This window comes from Alnus glutinosa, chromosome 11 (genome assembly GCF_958979055.1).
Source record: "Alnus glutinosa chromosome 11, dhAlnGlut1.1, whole genome shotgun sequence".
In the NCBI taxonomy this organism is placed as follows: domain Eukaryota; kingdom Viridiplantae; phylum Streptophyta; class Magnoliopsida; order Fagales; family Betulaceae; genus Alnus; species Alnus glutinosa.
Genome location: NC_084896.1, coordinates 28,664,099 through 28,675,365, shown reverse-complemented (window position 1 = coordinate 28,675,365; position 11,267 = coordinate 28,664,099). Strand labels below are relative to the sequence as shown.

At 31.2% G+C, this 11,267-nt stretch overlaps 1 long non-coding RNA gene across 1 annotated transcript; it reads right to left on the bottom strand.

Moving 5' to 3' along the window:
• Window positions 1–2,926: 2,926 nt before the first annotated feature.
• LOC133882822 (uncharacterized) lies at window positions 2,927–9,870 on the bottom strand. The gene is made up of 3 exons (XR_009902732.1): window positions 9,821–9,870; window positions 9,686–9,726; window positions 2,927–2,995 (listed from the first exon to the last, which is right to left on the bottom strand). It is a non-coding gene; the product is annotated as an uncharacterized LOC133882822 (long non-coding RNA).
• Window positions 9,871–11,267: the final 1,397 nt, after the last annotated feature.

The following is an 11,267-nucleotide window of genomic DNA, read 5'->3' as shown; positions in this document are numbered from 1 at the left end:
TTTTACTTGTGTTCACCTTGATTATTTAGATTTTCCTCAGTTTTGGTTTCCCGTGTCGTTGTGAATGGAAATCTTGATTATTTAGACAAAAAAAATGGAAATCTTGAAAGCAAGCAAATGAGAGCGAGAGATGCGGTGTAAAATTGAGACCTTTCAGTTTTGGTTTCCCGCGGCAGCAAAGAGACGTGCCTTTGTTTGGCAATTTTTTATTATTTTAGTTTTCGTTTCCCGCGTCATTGTGAATGAGAGAGAGAGAGAGAGAGAGAGAAAAAAAAAAAAAAAAAAAAAAAAAAAAAAAAAAAAAACCCAAATCAGCAGCTTCTGTTTAAGTGTTTAACGGATCCTTCACGGAGTTAAAAGCAAAAAAGACAAAAAAAAACTAAAAAGGAGGAACGGCTGTACTTTCCCACAAAGCCAAGAGAGAGAGAAAAAAATAAGAAAAAGAAAAAACATTAAAAAGAAGAAGGCTGAATCTCAGCCGGTGCTTAAAAGTACCGCAGATATGCGGTACTTTTAAGCACAGCATAGTAGCCGGATCCTTACTTAAATTACCAGTTTTTAATGTTGGTGTGATACCTATTATATTCCAATCCTATATAATTCTGAACATTCGAAAAAGCAAATGAACAAAAAAAAAATCTCATAAACATTCAAATGAAGAATTGTTCAATCACAAATTTTAAATCCATATAATTTTGAACATTAAAAAAAAAAAATTCAAATTTAATGCTTAATTAACTCTTTAGTGTTTTAAAAGTATTTATATTCCTTTTGTGCACAATAATCAAATAAAATTTTGCATTTTTTGACTTTCAAAAGTAGAATAACACTTACAAAAAATAAGTGAAAATCGTAAAAATCACATAAAAGAAAAACAAATATCTCATAAAACATTTAAATGAATTAATACATAGACCCTTATTTTTAGTTTAATTCATATAAATTAAATGAACAAAAAAAATCTCATAAACATTCAAATGAAGAATTGTTCATTTAGATTTAGACCGGTTATATTTAGATTTCAACCAGGTTTAGTTTTACTTAAATTACCAGTTTTTAATGTTGGTGTGATACCTATTATATTCCAATCCTATATAATTCTGAACATTCGAAAAAGCAAATGAACAAAAAAAAAAATCTCATAAACATTCAAATGAAGAATTGTTCAATCACAAATTTCAAATCCATATAATTTTGAACATTAAAAAAAAAAAATCAAATTTAATGCTTAATTAACTCTTTAGTGTTTTAAAAGCATTTATATTCCTTTTGTGCACAATAATCAAATAAAATTTTACATTTTTTGACTTTCAAAAGTAGAATAACACTTACAAAAAATAAGTGAAAATCGTAACAATCACATAAAAGAAAAACAAATATCTCATAAAACATTTAAATGAATTAATACATAGACCCTTATTTTTAGTTTAATTCATATAAATTAAATGAACAAAAAAAATCTCATAAACATTCAAATGAAGAATTGTTCATTTAGATTTAGACCGGTTATATTTAGATTTCAACCAGGTTTAGTTTTACTTAAATTACCAGTTTTTAATGTTGGTGTGATACCTATTATATTCCAATCCTATATAATTCTGAACATTCGAAAAAGCAAATGAACAAAAAAAAAATCTCATAAACATTCAAATGAAGAATTGTTCAATCACAAATTTCAAATCCATATAATTTTGAACATTAAAAAAAAAAAATCAAATTTAATGCTTAATTAACTCTTTAGTGTTTTAAAAGCATTTATATTCCTTTTGTGCACAATAATCAAATAAAATTTTGCATTTTTTGACTTTCAAAAGTAGAATAACACTTACAAAAAATAAGTGAAAATCGTAAAAATCACATAAAAGAAAAACAAATATCTCATAAAACATTTAAATGAATTAATACATAGACCCTTATTTTTAGTTTAATTCATATAAATTAAATGAACAAAAAAAATCTCATAAACATTCAAATGAAGAATTGTTCAATCATAAACTTCACAAACAAAATGGAAACATATTTAGATTTCAACCAAAAATATAAAAATACCAAAGAGTCATACTTAAATCATTAATTGAGAGAGAGAAGCTACTTGTATCATTAATAGAGAGAGGGGTTAAATAGACCGGTTATATTTAGATTTCAACCAAAAATATAAAAATACCAAAGAGTCATACTTAAATCATTAATTGAGAGAGAGAGGCTACTTGTATCATTAATAGAGAGAGAGAGAGAGAGAGAGAAAGGGAGAGATTAAATAGGCCGGTTATATTTAGATTTCAACCAAAAATATAAAAATACCAAAGAGTTATACTTATATCATTAATTGAGAGAGAGAGAGAGAGAGAGGCTACTTGTATCATTAATAGAGAGAAAGGGAGAGATTAAATAGACTGGTTCAATTTTAGTTAAAAGACCGGTTCAGTATTTAAATGACCGGTTTAGTCAATAAAAATTATGGGTTCATGCCACGTGTCACTATTCTATGCCATTCTAAGGAAAAACTCGGCTTTTATATATATATATGATATATGATATGATAGAGAGAGAGAGAGAGAGAGAGAGAGAGAGAGAGATTAAATAGACCGATTATATTTAGATTTCAACCAAAAATATAAAAATACCAAAGAGTCATACTTAAATCATTAATTGAGAGAGAGAGAGAAAGGGAGAGATTAAATAGACCGGTTATATTTAGATTTCAACCAAAAATATAAAAATACCAAAGAGTGATACTTATATCATTAATTGAGAGAGAGAGAGAGAGGCTACTTGTATCATTAATAGAGAGAGTGAGAGATTAAATAAACCGGTTCAATTTTATTTAAAAGACCGGTTTAGTCAATAAAAAGTATGGGTTCATGCCACGTGTCACTATTCTATGTCATTCTAAGGAAAAACTCGGCTTTTATATATATATATGATTCTCCTCCACTACCTCCCGAGCCAAACGGGTGATTATATTTTCTAACTTAGCGCCCACAAAAAGTAGTATCTGTCACTCCAAACAACTCAAACATTAGTCTAATTATTGTAAGATATTATTCCCTTATGTGGCCTTTATATCACATTTACGGTGTTTGCTATGTTTATTATTTTTTAATAAACATATACGGTATTATGATTATTTCTATTAATTTAGATTACCGTAAATATGGAATCGGTATTATGGTTATTTCTATTAATTTAGATTACCGTAAATATGGAATCGGTATTATGGTTATTTCTATTAATTTAGATTACCATAAATACGGAATCGGTTAATTGATTTTAATAAATCAATCAACAATATTGTTTCCTTGATGGAAGGAAACAATACGGTGTTTACCATTTGAGGGTCCCTAACCTAGCCTATAAATAGAGTGCATGTGTACACCATCAGTACAGCCATCAAGCAATAGGCATAGGTTAGAAGATCCCTCAAATAATCATTTTTGTTCTTCAGATGGATCGTGGAGACGCTTGAGCAAATATGGTTAGAGGTAAGCCTGAATCCTGTCTTATTTGTTTTCCGTTGCGCATGTTAGTTTCAGTAATATGTTGAATATTTCTAACATGTGGTATCAGAGCCATCCTCTGTGCTATTTTGCTTAGCGTATAATTTTACTATGCGTTTTCAATATTGAATCAAGTATATTCTATTTGGTATTGTTCACTTCTGTTTGTCAATATTGTTTGAGCAATATTTCGTCTTTTTTTGACATGATAGAAACGCATTAGCGATTATTTTGTGAATATTTGTTGTTCACGTACTGTTTGTGAAAACCCATAAATTTGATATAACTATTTTTGTTTTATCACTATTCTGTGTATTGTGATATACTGCCTAATTTTGAGTTGTTGTAATCTTGATATGGGTATTTTCATAAAGGGGTGGCGGCTAGGGTTCTATTTTTTAGGGTTTTCAACCCATCTGGAACATTACGGGTCGGGTTCGTTGGTGACTGGGTAGGGTTTCGACCCATTAAGGTTTCTGGATTGGATATATTCTCGGGTAGGGTTTTTTAAAACCCATACAATTTTGGGTCATTTAAGTGGGCTGACCCAATTTGGGCTAGCACTATACATAGACCTAAAGGCCCGACCCGATTAAGTGGGTTGACCTAATTGCCCAATACAGTAGCCCATTTGGAATCTTGTGACCCAGAAGCCCAACCCAATATAGTAGCCTATTACAGTAGCCTTCTAATAAAATAAAAGATTTGGCTCATATGGGGTTCGAACTTGGGACCTTCATGTCCATAAAGTGACAAGCTTCAAACCATTGAGCTAAGCCTGGTTTTATGCTTTCACATTAAGGTTTTATTCCCTTTATTATTTACAGTACTGTGTATTAAAATTATTGTTCATTTAATACATGAATTGAGGAATATATTTTTAATTGTTGAATTTATATTGTTTAAATATAAATTGCTTGATGCCTAGACCTAAGAATAATTAACAATACCATATATACTGGTGTGTTTACAATAATATCTAAGAATGCAATGTCGGAGAAAGTTCTGGCAAGGAAAGTCTTGGGATTTAAGTGTGTCCGGTGTGACCCCCCTCACTTTCCTGGGAGCTCATCTGTTTGCACCTTGGAAAATGCTGTTTACCCCATTTAAGTATTGGTTTGTTATATTCCTGGGGCTATTAAGGGGGCATCTATAAAGTTGTTAGATGTTAATGAAGTAGCAATTATCATGATATTTTTGGGAGAGCCACAGCATCCCAATTTTGAATGACAATTGCATCAAGATTACACACACGTGATTATCATTATGATTTTGAAGAGCCACAGCATCCCAAATTTTAATGATAATTACATCAGGATTACACGCATGAACCTCATAAAGATTTATTAGATGTTCATGAATTAAAGCATGATTATTATAATTTTGGGAGAGCCACAGCATCTCGATTTTATAATAATCGCATAAAGATCGTACACGTAAACTTCATATAGAAAAATTAACATCGTCTTGTAATTAATTCATAAATTTAATTACTTATCCTCACAGGGAAGTTTTTATTTTTATGACTTAATTAGAATAAGATGACAAATTTAGTATTGAAAATAAAATTTCTCTCGGTTGCCCATAGGTACGGAGAATTTTATTTATTAATATTTAAATTTGCTTTAGTCTTATTAATAAAGAGTAAATTTCATGCGTGATGCAACCTTTGCCCACAGGTAGGTTGAAATTTACTATTTAAATTGGCATTGGCTAATTTGAAATAAAGTTACTTCATAGCATTAAAGTATTTTTATTTTTTATATTCTTGGTCATTGCAGCTATTCGTATTACTCTACTTTTGGTAGTTTTATATTCCAATACTTTAAGGTAATATTTTTTCTGACTGAAAAATATTAATATGCTTTTTTATTTGGGGTGTTAAAAATTTGGTGCTCCGTGTGGACAAACCACCTACTCCCGTGGAATTAAGTACGACACGTGAGATTATTAAGCATGAACGGTGGGAGTGATTTAATCACTTAAGTTAGATGTTCATGAAATCCCATGTCACTAAAGTCATCAGGGATTTATTCCTGAATGTTTTAGAGCCAAAGTTTTATAAAGGTTGTTTGTGAACATTTACTAAGTTCAAACAGAATTTGGCCAGCACCCTAATAGAAAAAGCTTTAAAGACAAACTTTTTACAGTTTCTAAAGTGTTTATAATCTCATTATGGGAATGAAGGATATTATAACTTAGCTTATGTCCCTAAAGATTGAGATTTTTTGAGTCAATGTTGGTCTATTTCATTTTTGAATTCTCTCTTCTAAGTGTAGAATTTTATCTTTTAACACACATAAGGATAAATGGTTAGTAAGTGAACTTCTAACCATGTGTGTTCAAGAATATGAGAGAATCCATAAAGTGTTCACATGATTACTCATGTCAAGGGAAGGACCAATAAATGCAATCATGTCCAACACTTAAAGCATGAGAATAAGGTGCCAATAAAGTATTATGGCAATCAAGATACCTATTTCTCATGCAATAAGGAAAATTAAGGGTATATAAAGAAAGATTGCATGAAGTATAAGAAATGACTTAAAATAAAGATAATCTCATATATCTGGTATGTCGTGAATCTCTTTTAGTGACTCATTCAAATTTATTGTGGATTGTTTATGGTTTAACAATCCACGTTGTCAACACAAATGCAGAGTTTTTTTAAAGTGAATAACACGTGTTTATAATTTGAGGTTGTTGGGATCTATAGGTTAATTTTGAAATTCAGTTATAATTTTTACCTCAAAAAATGATTTATATTCCATAATCTTTTAGAAATTTATTTTTTCTAGTTTGACTTGTTAAAAATTTCAATTTTATTTTAAACTTGAAATTTTTCTTATTTTTGGTGGAATATTGGTTGGGGTTTATTTAAGGTATATTTAAAATTGACTTATATCCCAACTTTTGAAACAAAATTATTTGTTTGTTTCTGCATACTGATGTTGACGTAAAGTAGAGTCTTTCAGAAGTTAAAAAATGCTCTTGTAATGGCTTTGGAGATTGAAATATATCTCTATACAGAAAATAAAAGTCGGTAATTTACTGACTTTGGTACTTGTGTGGACTGCATAAGGGAAAGCATACCAACAAGACCATTAGAGGTGCCAAAGAGAGCCTTTTAAAATTCTTGAGATCATGTACATTGAAATGTGTTAACCTTTCCATACTCATTGCCTAAATGGTCAGAGATATTTTTATCTCTTTTAGTGATGACCATATAAAGTTTATGTATCTATATATTCTAAATATTAAAGCTGGGGTATTGAATATTTTTAATACCTATAAGGAAGAAGAGGAGAAACAATTTGAAGATCATAAGATCTAATATAGGCATAGAGTATTAAGGTAGGTACACACAAAGGGAAATGATTAGTAATACTGACCTGCTATTACCCTTATAGAGTAAAGCTTTGAAGACCGTTGTGTATATGTTAAACAGTATTCCATCTAAGGTTGTCCATAAGACACCTTTTAAAGTATGAAATAGATGGAAGCTTAGTTTAAATTATTTACACATATGGGGTTGCCTTGCTAAAGAGATGATTTATAATCCTCGCCTTAGGAAATTAGATTCAAAGACAACCAGTGGATCTTTTATAAGCTATCTAGTAAACTTTAAAGGGTTTTAATGTTTTATTATCCTTCATATAAGCCTAGAGTTGTTGATTGTAAAGTTTCTAGAGGATACGGAACCTGGTGGGAGTGCTCATTCACATAAATTGGAATTTGAGGAAGCACTAGAGTTGGCCAAATCTCCTCCTCATAGAGGATGATTGATTGTATTCAGGGAAAATCAGATTGATTATCCTGAGCCACAATCATTTCTAGAACAACCAACTCATACAGAACAGGTTCAAAAGTCTATTCTCCCATTGCAAAATGCAGAGGAAGTAAAATTAAGAAAATCCTATAGAATAAGGAGATCAACAATTCTTAGTGATCATGTTGTATATCTCCCAGAGTCTGATGTTGACATTGGACATAAAGATGATCCAAATTTGTTTTCACATGCTATGAGTGGAAAAAACTCCACATTGAGATTCAGTGCCATGAAGTGAGAGTTAAGTCCATGGCTGAAGGGTCGAGCTAGACTCGTAGCCAATGATTTTACTCATAAGGAAGGCATTGACTATCGTGAAACATTCTCTCCAGTGTCTAAGGATGGTTCATCAAGATGATCATAGCATTAGTAGCTTATTTTTTATCTAGAGCTACATCAAGTGGATGCGAAAACAACTTTTCTGAATGGGGATCTTAAAGACGAGGTTTACATGAAACAATCAAAAGGTTTTATAAATAATAGTCAGAACGCTTGCAAATTAAAGAATTCTATTTATGGGCTGTGATAGATCTCTCACTGGTGATATACTTTTTACAAGGTAATTGTTTTATTGTTTACTGAAAACCTTGTTAATTAGCATATATACCTTAAGGTTAGTGGGAGTACAGTAATCTTTCTAGTCCTATATGTAGATATTGTTTTTGCAAGTGGTGATTTAGGTTTGCTACATAAGGTTCATTTCACAAAACTTTGAAATGAAGGATTTGGGTGAAACCTCTTATATCTTTTGACATAGAGATTCACAGAGACATAAAGAATATTAGCATTGTCTCGGAAGGCCTACATTGAAAATGTTTTGGAAAAATTTAGAATGAAGGATTTGCATCTTCAGTAGCAATTAAGAGGGACCAATTATATACAGATTAATGTCCCAAAATGTATTGGAATAAGGGCAGATGAAAAGTTTTAAGTGTCTGCATTATACATAACCATATGACTGACAATAAGTATATTGAGTCAATAAAGTGCTGCAAATAAAGTCTTGCGGTATATGCAAGGAACCAAGAAGTACAACTTAACCTAAGGATACACTTTCCATTTGAAGGTGGTTAGTTGTTCAGATTTGAGTTTTGCTGATTGTGTAGATAGTAGAAAGTCTATTTAGGATATATATCTTTTTATTGAGAGATATATCTTAAAGATGCAGTATGCAGACTATGGTTGCTACGTCTACCAAGAAAGCTAAAATTATAGCGTGCTATGAATTTAGTACACAGGCATGATGGTTGAGACATTTTGTTGAAAGTCTCAATATTGTCGATTTTACAGTTAGACCATAAAGATACTCTGCGGTAATTCTACTATAATCTTCTTTTATAATAATAAAGAGTAGAAGCAGAAGTAAATCGACATCAAGTATCTCAGTACGAGAGATAACATTAAGAGACATAAAAGGTCTATTGAGCATATAAGTACTGAATTAATGATTGCGGATCCCATGACTTAAAGTTTACCGGTAAATAAAGAATAAAGTCATGCGGAATATATGAGACTCATTAATTCATTTTTTTTGCTTGATTTGTCTCTTTTTGGTCTATAGACATAAAGTTATTATAATAAAGATTTTGTGCACATTTGTTATTTTATCCATGAGGATAAATAAAGTTGGACCCGAATGACTTATAGGAAGTTCATTCATAAAGCTTAATTATCCATAAGTTACTCATATAATGAGTGTTTTACATTGTGATACATGGAAGGGACGACCTAATTTTATAATGGTTTTACCGCCATGATTCGTGTGAAACATTTCTTATCTGAGTGGGAGGATTCCATAAGTGATTGGCCAAACTAAAGAACCTAATACCATAAGGTCATGTGTCATAAAGGCCAAGTGGGAGAATGTAAGATATTATTCCCTTATGTGGCCTTTATATCACATTTACGGTGTTTGCTATGTTTATTATTTTTTAATAAACATATACGGTATTATGATTATTTCTATTAATTTAGATTACCGTAAATATGGAATCGGTTAATTGATTTTAAAAAATCAATTAACAATATTGTTTCCTTGATGGAAGGAAACAATACGGTGTTTACCATTTGAGGGTCCCTAACCTAGCCTATAAATAGAGTGCCTGTGTACACCATCAGTACAGCCATCAAGCAATAGGCATAGGTTAGAAGATCCCTCAAATAATCTTTTTTGTTCTTCAGATGGATCGTGGAGACGCTTGAGCAAATATGGCTAGAGGTAAGCCTGAATCCTGTCTTATTTGTTTTCCGTTGCGCACGTTAGTTTCAGTAATATGTTGAATATTTCTAACAATTATGGCATTCCATATATAAACTCAATATTAATTAATCCCTATTGGAATCAACCTAAACCACTTACGATCAAAGGCAAAAAGGATAACCAAAAATATGAGTTCCATCCTGCATGTTCATTTTTAGACACGAGTAAGGTTCAAAATTGAAATTATGAAATGTGATGTATAAGTCCTGCCACATCAAGATCTAAGGAAATTACCTGCCACATTCAGCAGTAAGAAAACCACAACAAACAGCCACAGGTACCAGCTACGGTTGACAATATTTATGTAAAAAATCAATTTGAATCCAGGAAAATAGTTTAATAATTAGATTTAAACTATGTCTCTAAGTCTTACCTTATGGTAACAATTTTTCTGAAATCAAATTCAAGCGTCCGCATCAAGTACTTTTGAAAATCATATTCAAGATTACCTGGGCAGTGATTCTGCAGGGAGAAAACGAAGGAAAATAGCATATGAAACAAACTGGATATGCAAAATGTTGTACATAGAAATGATGCAGACTAGACCTTGATGAAACCTTGTCGCAGTACAATGTAGTCTGACTTGGTAATAGAGCCATAAAACTGTTGGAAGAACGATATCTACCGATAAACATAAATATCCAAGTGTCAGGACATTGGAGATTAGCCTTAAACTAGGAAAACATTTTAATTGGCATAAGAAATAATGTTTCGACCTTTTATATCCATATATAATTACAAGCATAGAGAACCTCAATAAACTCAAACAATTAAAACAAATACCACTATGTGCAAGATGAAAGATTTATCATATATAAATGATTAAATGTCTCATCCAGAGATAGACAAAATTTGGTTCAGATATTCATTATCATGCATAACACAGTCCAGACAGTGCAATGTGATTTGCATGTGAATGAGCCAGCCCCCTTAATGGGTTTTCCGATGAGTCCTCCGACGAACCAGAGTTGATTTTCGGTGGTTCTTGAGCTCCATTTTATTAGGTAATTTTCAAGTGAATTCTTGAATGATTTTAAGTGTTTTGGATTTATAGAATGGAATTTTAGGGGTTTTATGGGTTATTGTTTGTGGTAATAATTTTAGGGTAATGATAAACGAAAATAGAAATTGACTTGGGATTTGTTGAGAAACCCAGGGTTTTTATTGTGATTTATTATATTTTTGGAATAACTGAATGGATAATTGGGGTTTAGGGCTTTGATTGTGTTAGATTTCTTGTTGGCTTTGATGGTGGTATGGCAGGGTATGGATTTCGGTTTTGGTAGCTTTAGTTGGTTGATTTGCATTGGTGATGTTGATTTTGGTGGCTTTTGTTGGCTATGGACGATTAGTTATTAATGGAGGATTTGTAGTATTATTTTGATGGAAATCCGAATTTAGGGTTTGATTTAGGGCATATGCGTATGAGTTGTGACTTAGGTTGGATTCCTTACTTGTATGGATATATTGATTATGCATTAGTAATCGGCTTTGGTGAAATTCAAATATAGTTTTGGGATTGTAAATTGATGATTATATTAGCTTATGATTAATGCTTTATTGTATGTTGTTAATGTTAGATTGGAAATTGATTTTTAGGAGTGTTCTTGGTTGAACCTAAATATGGTTTGGATTGGTAACTTGATGATATTAGTTTAGGATTAATTGTTAAGGATTAAGG